Genomic DNA, 19,692 nt, shown 5'->3' with positions numbered 1-19,692 from the left:
ATTCGCCTTCTGTGGAACCCGACACAGAAGGGATGTGCACATTAATGAACATGAGTTTATCGCTCGATGGAGATGAGCGGGGCTTAGGTGGGAACTGATGCGGTCCCCCACTGGCGGTGAGGAGTACTTGTTGCGATGGGTACTCTGACAGGGCTACACACTTTAGTGTGTAGTCAGATATGTAGAGATAGGGTGGAGTTGTGGAGATTGAGATTGTGTGTTTGAGTTGCTTACATTGTGGTTTCTTATCAGCTGTTTTTTTAGGTAATTATTACTGACCGCGTTTAAATGTTTTAAAAATTGTGGTAATCCATTCGGGAGTGATGAGCAGTTAATGAGCAGGTATGAGACGATGCACATGGGATAGCTGGGATGAGTCATCACGTTGCAGTTTTAGAAGTGTTCCGCTGTGTCGAATACTTTTGTAGTTGTTTAAGTAGTTGACAGTTTTGAGGACCTTGTATTTCCTTTATCAGTTTTTGGAGTTGGAATTGTATCACTTAAACTTTATTCTTATTTAATTATGTTTCGTTATTGTCATTTGATTATCATTTTCTCGGGTAACCAAGATGGTGACGTTCTCATACCTTAAGTGGTCCTGGTATGACACTTGGAGTATGGGGGTGTCACGTTTAGTTTGGAGGGACTCGTGTGGTCGAGACACGACGTCTGGTGGGGGATCCGAGTCGCTCTTGGCCCGGTACCACGGACGTGTTCCGAGTACCTATTTGTGAGGTGTGGTGTCGTGGGCGTGTTTCTGACATTGGTGTCATGGATGTGGAGCCATGAAGTATTGTGTATTGTTGTCATTGGCATTCATTTACATGATCATATAATCCCTCATAGTAGCATGACATAGATGAACATTTGTATTATTGAAGTTAACCATGTTTTAAAATGTCCATGGTGAATCATGTGATGTTTTCCGCTCATATGGGGAGCAGTGATTTAACAGGTTTACAATATTTCATATTTACATATGCGCTTGAGAGGCTTGGGAGCGGCCTTACTTTCCACCATTCCTTGTTGTCTAGTTTTTGACTCTTTATAAACTCCACTTTTATTTCGAATGGGTTGTATTACAGGGGATTGTTATTTGAATCCCACAACTTGTAACCTAACTATTTAACTAGAACTTATCTATCTTAAATCGTTGTCATAAATTACTCTTTACTCGTTTGTTCGCACCATAAACTTTGGAAACCAAGCCATGTGACACTCTCATGGATTGGGATGGCCTAGATGAAGGGTCTCGACTTATGAGGGTGTTACATCACTTCGGATCGAGTCATTTTTGGGTCAACAACTTATCGGGTCACTTTCGGGTCGGGTCATTTTGGGTTAGGTAAATCTGGGTCATTTGGGTCATTTCAAGTCATGATCTTAATTAAGAAATTTTGGGTCAATCAGATCATTTCGGCTCACTCAAGTCGGGTCACTCTGGACCGGTTCATTTTCAGGTCAGGCCTATGGGGTCATAAATTTTGGGTTATTTTTGGGTCTCGAGTTGGCTCATTCAGATCGGTTCAGTTCTGTCAGGTCTACATGTGATGATCCTTTTTTTTATAAGATGTAAGTATTATATCAAAAGAAAAACGTAACCATACAATGAAGCGAGTTAGAATGTCAGGAACGACAATCCAGCCCATCTCCACAACACAAACCAACTGAGCCCAAACAACAGGCCCAATTGTGACGGAAACAACAACAAAACAAACATCATACGTCCACAACAAAAACGGATCAAAAAATCAACTTTTGTTGTCCCAAACCCTAGAAACCCATCACTCCTTCTTCCTCCTTCTCCCGTAACCTCAATCAGATGTTCATAAGCATCTCTCTAGCTAGCCCCTCAAGCCGCAAAGCATCGCTCCTAACCAAATCTCCCTTGCCCAGACCTCGAAATCTCAGTTTTAGCTCATCCACAATAACTTGAGCTGTGTGGTTTGGTCGAATAATAACAAGTACGTGTCTGCTCCTGTTTCTCTGGTGCCAAATATGGTAGAGACAAGAATTGATTGCAGCATCAAGACACCCTAATTGTATGGGGTTAATTATTCTTGTAAGCCGCCATTTGATCCAATTGGATTCAGGCCAAGGATCCCCAACCCACCTTCCGATGGCAGTTATGATGATTTTGCTATAAGGACAAGCAAAGAATAAGTGTCCCAAAGTTTTATCAGATTCTCCGCATATGCAGCAGGTAATGTCATCAATTATCCCCAATTTAAAAACGTTTTTCCTTTGTATTCATGTTTCCATGGGGAAAACCCAAGCTATAAAGCTATGCTTCGGTACAGTCCATTTATTCCACACAAGGTTATGCCACTGTACATCACATTCCCTATTTCGAAGAAATTTATTGTAACGCCCCCATACACCAAGTGCCTTATCAGAACCACCTAATGCATGAGAATGCTACCATCTCGGTTATCCGAGGCAATGTATATCAAATTGACCATAAAAGAACATACTTTAGATAAATAAGTTTAAGTGATTACATAACAAAACCAACTATAAAGTACAATACAACTATTCCAAACCAAAACCAACTAAATTAAATAAAATGTCATGACACAACAGCGGAAGACTACTATCAGACTCGTGGTCACTCCATCCCCAGCTAATCCCGCGCGCATCCATAGTATACCTGCTAGACAACTGCTCACCACCTCCGAATGGATCACCACGGTTTTTAAAACATTTAAACGGGGTCAGTTACTGCATAAACAATATAAAATAAACAACAATAGATACACAATCACAATATCCAACACCGTCACATCACCAATCATCTAACTACACACTAAATTGTGTAGTCCTGCCAGAATATCCATCGCAACAGATATTCCTCACCGCCAGTGGGAGACCGCGGCCGTTCCCACCTAAGCCCCACTTATCTCCATCGAGCGAATAACCCATGTTCCTTCATGTGCACATCCCCTTTGTGGCGGGTTCCACAAAGGGCGAATCAAGGGCGTGAAGCCACTCCCGCAAGTGACTCCACTCGGCTGAGGGTGCACCTCGAGAACTACATACAATTAATAACAACCAATCAAAATATCAATTCAAAACAATGCCAATACCAATTACGATATAATCATCATGCCAACCAACTAAACAACCATCTTATAATCATTTATACAATAACTGAGTAGGGAAATCCTACCTGGAAAAGCAACCACCAAGATCGTCACAATCAGCTAATCAAAATCGTTCTTCAATGAAATCACCTTCTATCAACATACAATCATACAATCACCATCTAATAAACACAATACTCCCAAAACTCCCAATTTACCCAATTAGGGTTTCAACCAAAATCAACGAAACAACATAAAAATGATATTAGGATCTTACACACAACGCTACGGACTCAACGGCTTAAAGAACACTAAATTCCGACGACTCAAGCCTTGTGATTTGATAGCAATGCAAAGAAGAAGAAGTAACGTAACTTGTTTTTGTCTCTTATGAATTTAGATTAGGGTAAAAGTGAAAAGAAACTGGCGACTTATGTTTTTATATCATTCTCGCATTGCTAACAAAACCCGACAAAAATAACCCGTAAGACCGACTTACTCGATCGAGTAAGTCACTTACTCGATCGAGTAAGTCACTTACTCGATCGAGTACCCCCTACTAGATCGAGTGCCACACATACTCGATCGATTACCCATCAGACAGACTACTGTTTTGTATAAAAACATACTTACTCGACAAGCCCCACTCGATAGAGTACCCATAGACATATAAAACCGTAGTATTACATTTATAGCCTTTACTTACAGTGTACCCCATATGTGCTTGGCTCGTCCATAGATGATGTTGATACACCTGTTGTAGTTCTAGTTTGACCTGACATATCTTCCACCAGTACCAAGAGGAGTTGGCATTGGGGAGTAGTCTTGCCAGTTAGCACCTTTCAAGTAAATGTGTCCAACCCATTTGACCCACAGCAGATCAGGTTTTGCAGCAATCCACCAAACTAGTTTCCCAACTGCTGCCTTGTTCCATATGTAATACCACGGTTTTATGACTCTCTGGATACTCTATCGAGTGGGCCTTACTCTGTCGAGTAAGTGTGTTTTGCGTTTTAAAATAGTTTTTGACCTGTTGGGTACTCGATCGTGTAGCCTTGGTACTCGATCGAGTAAGCGGCACTCGATCGAGTACGTTAGTTACTCGATCGAGTAAGTGTGTTTTACGGGGTTGTTTTGACGGGTTTTGCTAATAACGCGAGTGTGATATAAAAGGTTTACGTCAGTTTATTTCATCATTTTTAACCTTTCTAAACCTTTCACAAGAAAAAGGAGTTACGTAGTTCTCTCTCGTCGCGTTGTTGGCAAATCCCCAAGGCTAGGAGTGTCGGATCATCTTGTTCTTTGCATCATAGTGTTCCTTGCGTCAAGGGTAAGATCTACATACCAATTTTATAGTATTTAGTTAACTTTGTTTAAACCCTAATTTTGAGAATTGGGGATTTGTGTTAGTTTTGTGATTGTTAGTAATTATGTGATTATATGTTAGGAGGAGGATTCGTAAAAGAGGAATTTTGATACAGCTGTTGAGACCGTCTGATTGTGTTGATTTCCAGGTAGGGTCTCCCTACTCAGTATTAGTCCCATAATGCATTGTTGGTGTTGTGTGATTGTTGAATATTATCGTATTCGTATTGTGACGGTTGTTGGTTTTGATTGCTGTTTAATGGTTGTGATTGTTTGTCTCTGGTTCTCGAGATGTGTTCTCGGCTGAGTGGAGTCACTTGCGGGAGTGGCTTCACGCCCTAGTTTCGCCCTCCGTGGAACCCGCCACGGGAGGGGATGTGCACATTAATGAGACAGGGTTATCGCTCGGTATGATGAGCGGGGCTTAGGTGGGAACGGCTGCGGTCCCCCACCGGTGGCTGGTCCAAAGGGGACGATCGGTGACGGAGATTGATTGGAGTGGGTGTGATTGTGTGTGTGACCGTTTGAGCCGTGTTGTTTGTTGTGTTGTTGGATTATATAAATTGTGTGATTAATCTCGACCCGTTTATTGTTTTAAAAACGTGGTGATCCATTCGAGGGTGGTGAGCGATTATTGAGCGGTATGATATGACGCGTATGGGATAGGCCGGGATGAGTCATCACGTGGCGATTAGAAGTCTTCCCGTGTCGACGATATTTTATAGCTTTGATAGTTTTAGCAGTAGACCGTCTGAGAATCTTGTACTTCAATTTAACAGTTTTGGTTTTGATCATGTAATCACTTTAAACTTATACTATTTAAATGTTGTTTCGTTATTGTCTTATGATTATCATTGCCTCGGGAAACCGAGATGGTAGCACTTCCATGCCTTGAGTGGTTCTGGTAAGGCACTTGGAGTATGGGGGTGTTACAAAATGGTATCAGAGCGACGATCCTGAAACCTGTAACCAATGAACCTAATGAACATAGGGAGTCAAAATAAAATGAACCCTGGGTAGAAGTTGTAGGAGCTAATGCAAAGACTTGGGAGACGTCCTAAAATCGCGAACTCGCCCTACAATTTTGAACCGGTCACCATGGGATATGAGTCGGGATCGCTATGTGTTTATTTTGTGAATTGTGTACCAATATAGTGATGTGTGGCATGAATTGGTGTGATTTTGTATGTTGTTGGTTGAAAACATGTTGAATGATAGTTGGTTTACAATGTTGGTTGGAATTGTTAGAAAAGTGTATGAGAATGATGAGTAATGTGGTGGAAAAAGGAAGTAGTTCATATGTGATATGATTATACATAATTTTATTTTTGTAATTTTATATCATGATTTCTTATACTTGTCTACTGTTGTATCATATGCGCTTGTTAGATAAAGAATGTGATTGAACTAGATGAATTGATTGGAAAAGATGAAGTGGCAATTACATGAGAATATGAATTCCTTGATTATGAACATGTTTATGTGATGAAGTGGATTTGTAATATTGTTGTGTTAGTAACATGGAAATAGGATTTGTAATGTATGGGTATGTTTTGTATTACGAAAAGTTATAAAATTTAAAGCCTGCGGTTAGTACATGATTAATAAGTTAAATAATATATGTGCATGATGGATGTTGTTGCTTGAATTTTGAAAATATTAACATGTGATTGGGACTACTGGTTTTATGAGTATTGGGTTGTTTTGTTTACCTTGTTGTCGTTTAAGTTGTTTGGGAGTAAAATCAAGTAGTTGTGTTTTTTTCGATTATAAAGAGGTTGTCTTTAAACTGTTATAACTTGAGATGTATAAATTATTTTAATGTGATTCTAATTGGAGGTGATAGATTGTTCTTTTACGATTCTAACGATAGGTCACACGCCCAAAACGACCAAGAAATGAGTGAGTTATGACTGTTTTACGAAAATTGGACAATGCTGAGAATTGCGTAGGGTACTCGATCGAGTAGCCTTGGTACTCGATCGAGTAGGTGGCACTCGATCGAGTACGTTAGTTACTCGATCGAGTAGCCCTGGTGATTTGTTTTACGTGCTTTTGACCTTCACCTACTCGATCGAGTAAGTCCCTTACTCGATCGAGTGGCCAGTACTCGATCTAGTGACCCATGATTCGGGTCATATGCTTATCTTTTGAATTCGTTGCATATTAAGTTTAATTCAAAGTTGTTATTTTGCTTCTTTATGCATTGTTTTACATGTATGTTGGTCCTGATACGTAAGTTACTCAATCTTATGGGGTGGTGAGTGGCACCTTATGGTGAGTATGAGTTTGGTGGGAGGAGATGAGCTATATGTGGTTGTGATGAGATGTGGAAAAAGAAAAAAAAACATTGACGAGCTGATTGAGGCATGGATCAAGTTTTGCGAGACGTGGTGAGTGATATAGTTACGAATTTAAGTGATGTAAAGGCAAGTGGATGTGATTAAGGAGTGATATAAGTGTAAGGAATGTGAGGATAGAGGGGTTGACAGGAATGATGTGGATAGTAGCAACTTGAGATGTGTAAGAATTATGGAGGGAGATGGTTAGATTGTGTTGGTTAAGAATATCTGTAATGAAAGGTCGTTGTAGAGGGAAGGAGAATGGTGGTCTATAGTGAGCTGAGATGGAGACATGCCGCGGGGTGGATTTGTAGACAGTGAGTGAGTTTGGGAGATTTGGTTTATTAAGAGGTGAAACTAATGTGTGATTTCCTTGGGCAATTAACGGTATGAAATGAAATTGTTTGAACAGTGAACGTTGATTTTATGGATAGGTTAGTGGCAAGTGTGAGTGATAGCATAATAAGAGAAGATTCATGGTAAGAAAGAGTGAGATGATATCGATATGAAATAATGAGATTTGAGTTTTGGAGCGATGAGAAGGTAATTGGAGCACTAAAAGGTTAGATAGAAGTAATAAGGAGTTGAGATATTAAATGGAATTATTGAGTATAAAGAGAAAAGAAGGATAAAAGTAAGCTGAGAAAAATGTTCACCAGAGTTATGTGATATAAACGTAAGGAATCATCGAGATGTATGATACTACCAAGAGTAAGTGAGTTAATGGTCATACAGAAGTTTCAGGACAACATGATTAATCATGAGTTTCGAGGAATTAAGGGAGTAAGAGGTTGATTTAGTATCTGCACTCTATGAGATTTTGGTGGAGAGTTAGATGACGATACAGTTCGGGATAGTATTGAGAAGAATGTTGAGGTAATTTTGTTGATGGATTTGATGTTCGTTATTTGGGATGTTAACCAAAGATAGGAAAGAAAACGTGATGTTTAGAGATGAGTGTAAGAGGTTTGATGTCCGGACACTGGTAGTGTTATGGTTTGTGACTAGTGGTTAAGGGTGATGGTATATTAGAAAGGTAGCAATTCTAAAGAGGTTGATTTTGTAGGGACTAGATTGATAAGTATGGTTATGAAAGAGTATAAGATGTGGTTATATGAGGCGGTTGTTAGTAGTTGAGTATTAATGGTGTGGCTACATTTGGCAGAGGGTGATGGATATGCGAATGGGAGAATACGTTATGAGGTGTATACGAGTTAAGCTCGGGTGAGAGGTAACTTTTATCAGGTGGTAACTTACGTGATCAGGATTGACTGGTTGGATGTGATTACGGGTCTGTGATATATATAAATGTTTGTGTGAGGTTTTGACCTCACAAGACGTGGTGTGGTGTGATTATCATAAAGTTGTTATTTGAATGTTCTGTAATGCAAGTTGGGTACGCTAATCTAATTGAATGATATTAAAAAAGGTAATAATTTGATTGATCTGGCATGTATAGTTAAAATGGTATGTGTATTGATGATACATGCATGTTTATTCCGTAAAATGGTAAGGATGATGTTCATGAGATTCTTGTCAGTTCTTTCCGCATAATATGTTGTGTTATAATCTAATAAAACGGTTTTGAGTGAGTTTTCTTGTTCGAAATGTCATATTGAGTCAGTGGTTATGGGAATTATATGTGATTGGGATGTTTATCGATGTGGTTGTGTGCCTCGAGTGGTGATCCGGGCATGGTACTTCATGTTGTGATGCGAGTATTTTCGCACTGCGGTGCGGCTGTTGGTGACGATGTTGTGATGCCGTCACCGGTTATGGTGGAGTAGGCGAGATGATTATGATACGAGTTCTCAAAAGTACATATCAGTTATACATAGTTGTTGTTTTGTTTGTTGTTGTTCCCTGTGAGTTTCAGTTTGGACACATAGATTGTTGTGTTGTTTGCTGCTGTTCCTTGTAAGTTTTGGTTGAACAGCAGATTTGTTTTGTTTGTTCTTGATGTTTCTTACCGTTTCAGTTTGAGAATGAGGGTAGAGTATGATATGAAAGAGAGTGTATTTGTTTCCGTGGTTGTCATGACATAGAGATATTCTGTTGATGGGACACAGTTGTCAGAAGTTGTTACAGTACATTTGATCTTGTTGTAGATGAGACATCGGTGCACATAGTCATGGCAAGTGATTCGTAGAACATGTGTGGTAATGATCTGAAAGCTGCAGGTGGTTCATAATCTTTCGTTGGGACAGTGAGGGTAGGGTGTTTGGATTTAGTGTCATGTTAAGTCATGTATGAGTTTTGCAGTGATGAAAGAAAAGAACTTGAGGATTTGGAATGAGTGTACGTCACAAGTGTGAATCGTGAGCTATGCTTTTGACGATAGGAGTTTATATAGTTTTTATAGAGAGGTATGTCGTGTTGCGATAATATGGAAGAGTTGGAGTATTGGTTATGCTAAGGGTTTTGTGGTATTGGTTAGATGGAGTGCAGAGTGATTTGAAGTATGAGAACTGTGTAAGTAAGAGAGCCTTGGAAATAGGAATGGTTATGGAAATGAGGTTATAGGCGGTTATCTTTGACATGTGGTGGTGATGAGGATAATGAGATGATATAGCTAAGGATTTAGTATTAGTGAGTTACGAGGACGTAACATTTGTCTTAAGAGGAGTAGGATGCGATAAAAGAGAGTTTCATGGTGGTGCATGTTGTAATATAATTGGAAGGAGAGTGTTAGCGTAGCGTAAAGGAGAGATTTGTTTTGTGGATGATACTTATAAAAGGGCCATGTCCGTGCTTGTAGAAGTGTGATGCTTAAGAGTGTGAGAATACTTCGATAGTGGTAAGGGTTGGATGATAATGTTTAGGAGTTCGAGAGTTTTGATAGTGGCATGATGATGTTTATGAGTGTAAGTAAATTTCGAGGACGAAGTTCCTTTTAAGGATGGTAGAATGTAACATTCCGTTTGATGTTATGAGTATCTTGATATTATATTATCTAGTGGATGATATTTTACGGAGCTAGCAGCGTTTGTGTTGGTAGTGTATGGAGTTAGGATCGAGAGAGATATAATGGAGTTGGTACGATATCGTGAGCGATGTGTGGAGGTAGGAATAGTTGGTGGAGTTGGTGTTAAGAGTTCATGGTTTCATGTTTTATAAGTTGGGATTCTGTTTTGAGTTCTTAGTTGGTTGTTATGTCTTGATCGAGTTAGTATGTTTGTTTTTGGGTATGAGTTGAACTTCGGGGACGAAATTCTTTTTAAGGAGGGAAGACTGTAATACCACGGTTTTATGAGTCTCTGGATACTCTATCGAGTGGGCCTTACTCTGTCGAGTAAGTATGTTTTGCGTTTTAAAATAGTTTCTGACCTGTTGGGTACTCGATCGAGTAGCCTTGGTACTCGATCGAGTAAGCGGCACTCGATCGAGTACGTTAGTTACTCGATCGAGTGTGTGTTTTACGGGGTTGTTTTGACGGGTTTTGCTAATAACGCGAGTGTGCTATAAAAGGTTTCCGTCAGTTTATTTCATCATTTTTAACCTTTCTAAACCTTTCAAAAGAAAAAGGAGTTACGTAGTTCTCTCTCGCCGCGTTGTTGGCAAATCCCCAAGACTAAGAGTGTCGGATCATCTTGTTCTTTGCATCATAGTGTTCCTTGCGTCAAGGGTAAGATCTACATACCAATTTTATAGTATTTAGTTAACTTTGTTTAAACCCTAGTTTTGGGAGTTGGGGATTTGTGTTAGTTTTGTGATTGTTAGTAATTATGTGATTATATGTTAGGAGGAGGATTCGTAAAAGAGGAATTTTGATACAGCTGTTGAGACCGTCTGATTGTGTTGCTTTCCAGGTAGGGTTTCCCTACTCAGTATTAGTCCCATAATGCATTGTTGGTGTTGTGTGATTGTTGAATATTATCGTATTCGTATTGTGACGGTTGTTGGTTTTGATTGCTGTTTAATGGTTGTGATTGTTTGTCTCTGGTTCTCGAGATGCGTTCTCGGCTGAGTGGAGTCACTTGCGGGAGTGGCTTCACGCCCTAGTTTCGCCCTCCGTGGAATCCGCCACGGGAGGGGATGTGCACATTAATGGGACAGGGTTATCGCTCGGTATAATGAGCGGGGCTTAGGTGGGAACGGCTGCGGTCCCCCACTGGCAGGGCTGGTCCAGTGCACAGTTGGTGACGGAGATTGATTGGAGTGGGTGTGATTGTGTGTGTGACCGTTTGAGCTGTGTTATTTGTTGTGTTGTTGGATTATATAAATTGTGTGATTAGTACTGACCCCGTTTATTGTTTTAAAAACTGTGGTGATCCATTCGGGGGTGGTGAGCAGTTATTGAGCAGGTATGATATGACGCGTATGGGATAGCTGGGATGAGTCATCACGTGACAGTTAGAAGTCTTCCGCTGTGTCCGACGATATTTTATAGCTTTGATAGTTTTAGCAGTAGACCGTCTGAGAATCTTGTACTTCAATTTAACAGTTTTGGTTTTGATCATGTAATCACTTTAAACTTATGCTATTTAAATGTTGTTTCGTTATTGTCTTATGATTATCATTGCCTCAGGAAACCGAGATGGTAGCACTTCCATGCCTTGAGTGGTCCTGGTAAGGCACTTGGAGTATGGGGGTGTTACACCATAGATCATCGTTTTTAAGCTCATGTGATGATCCTTACAATATTATTTATGGTTCTATGGGGAGTAGTGTAATTTTACTTTTGAACTCGATGGGGCAAATGGGAAGACGACGCACGCACGCAATATGTCGAGTTATTTAGAGATCACATTAATAAAGATTAGTAAGTTTGATTCCGCAATGATTTTGAAATTTGACTAGAACTTATGTTATCCTTAGTTATTTGGTTTTGAGATGATGTAAACACTTTAAAAATTATTCTGCTGCAATGACTAATTTATTTTAGAACCATTGTATGTTGTTGTTATCATTATTGTATTTGAAGTAACATCGTTAATACGCTCAGATTCTGATAAAAAGATTGTTCTATTGGAAGTAGGGATTTGGGGGGGTGTAATATTGATAGTGCGCACATTTTTTTCAAGCTCGGGTAACGTTCAGATCGACTCAAGTTCATTGAATTTTGGTTCATGAGCACAAACCCACCAAGGCCAAGCATGTGCTCGGCTCGTTTTCATCCTTACATGTAATAGTGAGAATATTATACGAATAAACTAACAAGATTATTAGCTTCTTAAATTAGCTGAATGTACATAATCACCTGCATCCCCCCTACTACTAAGAGAATAAAATTTCTCTTAGTTTTCCGTCCAAAAAGCATCTAGCTAAATAAGGTAATAAATAAATTTTTCTTTCATTACATTATTATCTTTTCAATTAATATATTCTTATAAATAAACTCTAATTTTTTAAATAAATTCATAATTATGATTTTTTCATTAAAATAAAATAAAATTGATATTAAATTATAAAGTATAAGTTGCTAAATTTTTCAGTTATGCAATAATTATTACTGTAGAGAATAACTTGATACATGCTTACTATTAGCTTCGTGTCAAAAAAATTCACTAAAAAAAATTCACAACTTAAAAAACAAAATTATTAGTTTACCATTTCAATTTTTTTGTTTCACATCAAAATACAATGGAGTGAACTGATAAATATTAATGAGGTGCAAATTTTTAAAGTATAAATTATCCTATATACTAAGAAAATACAACTTTTCTAAAGTTTTTCCTCCAAAGTGCTCAAACTTATATATGGAAACAAATTAGATTTTCATTTATTAAACTAATTTTCCATTTAAAATAATTTATACACAAACACTGTATCTCTTATTATTAACTTCGTGACGAAAAAAGATTTTTTAAAAACATTTGATGTAGTTCAAATATTTTCATAAAAAACACAATTAATGGAATTATTCAATTCTTTTGATTAATTTTAATATTAGTTATTTTTTATAAAAATTCGCGAGATATAAATCTAAAATCTATAACTAATACACTAAAAATTAAAAAGCCTATATTTACCGTGCATTTGCGCGGTATCTACACTAGTTGTATATTATCTGGTATTACCTTTTAAAAACATATGAGCACCTACATACAATGATATAGTTAAGGAACTTGCTTATAATTTTTTTTTGGTAAATTATCACGCCAGTTGCTTTTCATTTGAATAACAAAAAATAACCCACTTATAAGCAACCCACGTACTCACATCTATTATCTTAACGAAAACTAACTTGCTTACAAACATCATCCACTCCAATGACTTTCTAAACACATTAACTAAGTTGCAAGCACAACAAAAATTATTTGGACTTGATAACATTTTACTCCCTACAATAGCGCAAATGGTAGATGAGATACACCCACCATGTTAATTGTTGAGTAAATGTAGTGGTACCATATCATGTGAATCGATTAATTATCGATCAATTCTTTACATTAGGAATCTATCATTTAGTTTTGTTTAATCGGTTTCTAGAAGGATTGATGATCTGAACATTAAGAATATATATACTTTATTGCAATATGAATACAATTTATATAGTGTATTTGACCTATCAAAACTTAAGATGGATAATATCATTTTAAGGAAGACTTACTGATAATGTATATGGTAGATGAGATACACCCTAGACCTGTCAAACGGGTCGGGTGGGTCGGGTCTCGGGTCAGTTCATACGGGTCGGGTCAAACGGGTCATATGTCGGGTTAGAGTCAGAATACGGGTTAAGAAGTAATTTTTAACGTCTTTTTTAAACCGTTTTTTTAATTTAAAAAATATTTTTTTTAAAATTAAAACATATTTAAAACTATTATTTTAATTATATTCAACATTTACATCAATTATATTGACATAATTATTAAAATAAAGTTTTTTAATAATTATTTTATTATTAAATATTATAAAAGTTATATAAAATTGACTCTTTAGTTGAATTTGCAATTTTAAGTAATAAAAAAAATAATTTTTTAACTATATTTTCAAATATAATATATAAATATTAATATTTTTGATAAAATTTATGATTTTCTTTTGATCCAACGGGTCGACCCGTTCTGGTCGGGTCTCGACCCTAAAATAATAGGTCATTTCGAGTTCGGGTCAAACGGATCGCGAGTTAGAAAACGGATCGGACGGGTCGGATTTTCGGATCGGGTCGAGTTTTGACAGATCTAAACACCCACACCATGTAACCATGTTGATTGTTGTTGAGTAAATGTAGTGGTACCATATCATGTGAATCGACTATCGATCGATTCTTTACGTTTGGGTATCTATGGTTTACTTTTGTTTAATCAGTTTCTAGAAGGATTGATGATTTCAAGACATCACGAGGGCTCGGTCGGTCAAGGGTCAATGAATTGCGACAATTAACTCAATATAATACCCTCTACGAAACGGTCAATCCCATCTATCCCTAATTATTTTTCTGACCTGAAATTCGAGCTCCGATTATTAATAACTTCATCCGTCTCGATTATTTGTTTACCTTTAATTATAGAATGAGAAGAAAGTCAATTATTAGATAACAAGTAAATCAAATTGAATGTGTAAAATTAAATTTCTATTATAGACAATCCTAAAATTAAAGGTAAACAATTGAATGACACTCCGAAATAGAATAAATAAACAAATGACCGGGACAGAAAGTATATATTAATTAAAAGAATCTATAATAGTGAAGACAAAATAATTCCATGTTGAATAAATAAGTACTTGTAAATACTTAAATGTATTCGTACAAATAATATCATATAAAATAATTGAAGGAAGTAATAGAAATGACAAAATAATTACAGGTTGAATAAATAAATATAATACTTAATTGTTATTCATACAAATAATTTCATATAAAATAATTGAAGAGAATTAGTCTTCTATCTGTACTAATAATTTTATTTTATGTGGTAATGTGGAATGATTAAATGAGAAATAGATTAGTGTTTAGCATTTTCACCCTTCTAGAATACATATGTAGGCATGTAGCATTCAGACTTAAAGAAAAAAAAAAAAATTCTTAGTAGTTTTAAGTTGAACTAATGAGATTCTTCAGTATAAAACTTATTGTTATTTTAATTAACTTATCAACCTAGTTCGTGTCAATGCATCGATTGTAGTAAAGAGCGATCTCACATGCACGACACTTAAAATCGAAACTTAGGCTATGTTAGGCAAAACTATCCGAAAAGGTAGCTGAAATCTGAAAAGGTAACTGAAAACTGAAAAGCTAACTGAAACCTGAAAAGATAACTGATAAGGTAGCTGAAAATTAAGAGTTGATAAGGTAACTGATTATATAAAAATGTGTTTGACAAACTAGCTGAAAATGTAGCTGATTTTGGTAAAATGACGTAACAGGATATGAAAATTATTTAATATTATAGAATAAAGAGGTAGAAAATGGAAAATAAGTCATTTCAGATACCTGATTTCTCAAATGCTATCTGAGGTAACATTTCATTTTAGGTAACTTATTTGACCAAATAAGCTACTTGCCAAACACTTGCAAAAAAATCAGGTAGCTGAAATTTTGGTCAAATAAGCTACTTTGATCAAATAAACTACCTGAAATGTCGTGCCAAACGGAGCCTTGGCTTATTATTCATTCGATAATAAACAAATAGGTCGACCACAAATATGAGATCTTCTTAATTATTACTTCGTATATATATAATAAATAAGTAAATAACCATTATCTCTTTTTAATTAGTGTAAAGTATCTTTTAGGATAGTTGAGAAAAAAATTGTTACAAAACTAAAAACACGCCAGTTTTAATTTCTTATCATCACATATTAATGTCAAATGGATCTTACTATGACTATCCTTTGGCTTATATGGATCATTTTTAAGTTAATGTAATCTGTCTTACATAATATTTGTATGAAACCGGCTTACAAAAACCTACTGTCTTTAGTAGCCCTGATAAGACAAAGAAACTAACTATAATACAAAATCTTATTAGCATATCTTCAAGTTAGTAGAAAGTCATATATTGAAGAACAGACGTAAGGACATAATGCAAATTAGTTTATAATATATAAAGTAAAAAGGTACGTGCCCGGTGCATGAATGGAGTTTTAGAGAAGTTACAATAATCAACAATTTGACATTAATTTAATCACAAGAATCTTTTTTCATCTTACTTTTATTTAATTAAGTTGTTAGTGTAGACCATAATGATCGTGACAAATAGTCATAGACAGCAAGATATAATAATAAAAAGATCACAATCATCGTTATCATTATTCTTATTACGGTTTTTCTAACGTGTACTCTAATAATACATAATTAAAAAAACATTTATGAACATATTCTTAAGATTTTATCATGAAAAATTGATAAATATACGCATTATCACCACTTTTAGTGAAAAAATCATAACTGTATTGTCTTATGTGGCTTTTTATTACATCTTATAAGGTACATATTAGAAAATCCGTTATTAATATATTATATTATGGGGTACTATTAGTAGTTTGAATATTGAGGTCGACTCAGATATCCAACAAATTTAGTTTCTTGAGTCAGATGCTTTTACTTTGACGCCACTAATCCAATCCAATTACTTCGTATTTTAATTATTTAAAAATGATCCGTTGAAGATAGAGAATAGAGCATGTGTGTTTTAGTTGTATAGCTTAATTAGGGTCGAAGTTGAACATTTCAAAGGTCAAAAGTCCACAAACTCCTGATAGATGTCTTAATCTGCACCAAGTCTTAATATAGCTTGCACGAGTGTATTTTACTTTTAGATGTTATAATTATTATGGAACTACTAGTAATTGTTAGTCTTCAATCCTGAAATTAGAGAGGACTTTATTCACACAAAGATAGAGAAAATGAATTAAGAAAGGAATTAGGGGAAAGTGTTTAAAAAAAATATCCCTTGATATTCACATGAATTTGGTTTAAACCATGCAAGAGGACGATCATGGTAGCCGTAACACCCTCAATTTTTCAAGTAGGGCGACTACGATGGTCGATGGCAGTGGTCAACGAGATCAGTTGGTCACTCGCGATGATGATCGAGACAATGCTGAGAGGCAAATAGAGGGTAATGGGTATAGCTAGGGAAAGCAAGAGTTTTAAAACCTGTGTGAGAAATGAAAGTAGAGGGATTTTCCTTTGGGGTTTTATGTTGATCACATGCTGTTGTCATTGTAGTTTAACTAACCAGTTAGTCTTGCTGAAGACGGGTCGGAGCAAGTGACGGGTAATGACACTCACAAAACGAATAGGGGGGACAAGGTGGGTGCACCCCCATGTGCCTCCCTCTCTCCTCTATTTGGGTCATTTGTAAGAGGAAATGATATCCGTCACTCCAAAGTGGATACGTGCCGTCTTCAATGAGATTTTGTGTTAACTAAATGGTATTTTTCTCCTACCAATTTCTACCCCACATTATTTGCACTAGGATTATTATGGACTTAAATCAATAAAAGATTGCATAAATTTGAAATGGGGTGGGGTAGAGAAAAACAAAGATACGGAGTACTAAACTCATAAAAAGAAATTTATTTTCAGAGTACACTTTTTACCCATTATGACACTTTTTACACGATATTTCTCATTTGTATGCCCTTTGATAAAAATAAACCCTATAACATAATTCTCTCAATTTCGAATTGCATAACCTCTAAAACTAACAAAAAAATCTTCAATTATAAACAATAATTTGAAGGTAATACATGTTTTAAATTTGCTAATTACATACTCTAATGAATCAAATAAATGCTTTTTAAGAAATATTGTTGAATTAGAGGTTATTATTTATTAAAAAAATTACAAAACACTATCATTATAAGATTCGATTGGTTGTTGGTCGTGGTGAATACGCGGCTTCGTTAGGGGATGACAGGCGCAGGCGGCGCTAGGTAGGGCTATGTCGAAGGTGCTGGGTGAGGCTAGCGATGGCGCGACGAATGTACAAGTGGTTGTGTGTTCTCTTGTGGACAGAGCCGTCTCCGATATTTTGGGGGCCCTGCGCAAAGTTTAAAAAGTAGACCCCTAAAAATATTTTTATTACATCAAATATGACATAGATTTGTAAAAAGTTACTAAAAACCCGTTATAAACGCAATTTTAACAAGACAAGAAACCCTTGGTTTTTCATAACTAAAAACACTAATACACAAAAATAAATACAAGAAAGAATGTTGGTAAGATGGTTCTATCCTCACATTTATGGTGTATGGTACGAGGTTCGAATCCAACCAACTTCAACATTTCTTATATTCGTTTTGAGTTAAAAATAAATAAAACTTAAAACTTTTGAAATAGAGGATCAAACACAGGATCTTTGATACAAAAGCCAAGCATGCTACCACTACGACAACCCTCGCCTTGTGATATTATTTCGCGCTGTATAGTATACATACTATCAATAGACAAAATTTCAGATTAAGGAGCCCCTAAAAATCGGAGGTCATGTTCCGTTGAACGGGTTGAACACCCTTAAAGCCGGCCCTGCTTGTGGAGGGAGAGAGAAAGGTGATGCCGATGATGCTTCATCAGGGCCGACAATGGCCAGTGTTTCCGGCAGGGAGGCAAGTGGCGGAGGGGAAGGTGGAGGATGGGTGGGGTTGGTAGGGAAAGGGTGGTGGATTTGGTGGTGAAGGTGATGGACCGTTTTTTTCTCTTTTTTTTTTTCCTTTCTTTAGTGTAGTTACTGTAGTACACAATACATGTGGAGAAAATTAGGGGTGTTAATGAGAAGAGACAGCTCGTGAATAACTCGAGGTCGGCTCGGTCAAAGCTCGGCTCGTGCGAGCTCGGGATCGGCTCGAAAACTTAACGAGTCAAGCCGAGCAAAGGATGGCTCGACTCGAAAAGCTCGCGAGCGGCTCGAACATGTGTGATTACATAAGATATTGGTCATATTTTATAAAAATATTTTATCATGATTATATCTTTGTATCACAGGTATCAAATGTCTTGCTGATTTGCAAAACATTTTTACATATAACTTTCGAACCTTATTATTGAAAATATCGGAACAAAAAAATAGAAAAATAAACAAATTTATATAGGCTCGATTTGGGCTCGAGTTTGGCTCGAGCTTGTGTTAAAGCTCGCAAGCTTTATAACGAGCACATTTTTTTCAGGCTCGAGTAAGCTCGAGATCGGTTCGAGCTCGAGTTTTGGTTCTTGAGCACAAGCCGAGCAAGGCTAATCTCGGGCTCGGCTCGGCTCATGAACACCCCTAGGTAGAAAGGAAAAAGCGTACTGTATTGAGTAAAAACGTACTACTACGAAAATCTATACCCTAACAAAATAATCCCTCCTATTCTCTAACATCTTCCACATTTCCTAAAACGAAAAATTTACTAAGATTTTCCACTTTCCTTATTAGTCTATAATTTGTGATTCTTAGGACTTATGACCCCGCATTTTCTCTCTTACCCTCCATTTCCTCTATTTTCCACCACAAATCTCAATTATCTTAAAAACTACTCAAAAAGTAATGTGGAACATCATAGTGAATAGGAGGGAGTAGCGCATAAGAAAATATTTTTTTTAGTGAAAGTAGAATGGGTATTTTATAATGGATTTACCCAAAATGAAAAAAGGGATAGTTTGGGATTGGTGTGACACCCCCATATACTAAGGAGTTTTAACTAGACCTTCTCTAGCATATAAGGGCACCACCATCTCGGATGCCCGAGGAGGTAAATATAAAATATCGATACAAGAACAATTATATTATATTACAAGTGATTAACAAAACTACTGATATATATAAAAGATACAACTCAAAACCACTATGTGAACTACTTCTATCGTTACTCGTGAAAGACTCATCCCACCAAGCACCCAACTAACATCCAGATCACAACCTGCTAAGACTGACTGCTCACCATAAGGGATCACGGTAGACACAACAAAAACAAACAACAAGACAAAACCACACAAGGTCAGTAACTGAAGAAACACACCAACAACCACA

Source organism: Silene latifolia, chromosome 6 (assembly GCF_048544455.1).
Source record: "Silene latifolia isolate original U9 population chromosome 6, ASM4854445v1, whole genome shotgun sequence".
Taxonomy (NCBI): Eukaryota; Viridiplantae; Streptophyta; class Magnoliopsida; order Caryophyllales; family Caryophyllaceae; genus Silene; species Silene latifolia.
The sequence above is the reverse complement of the archived record's forward strand: the minus strand, read 5'-3'. Positions refer to the sequence as shown.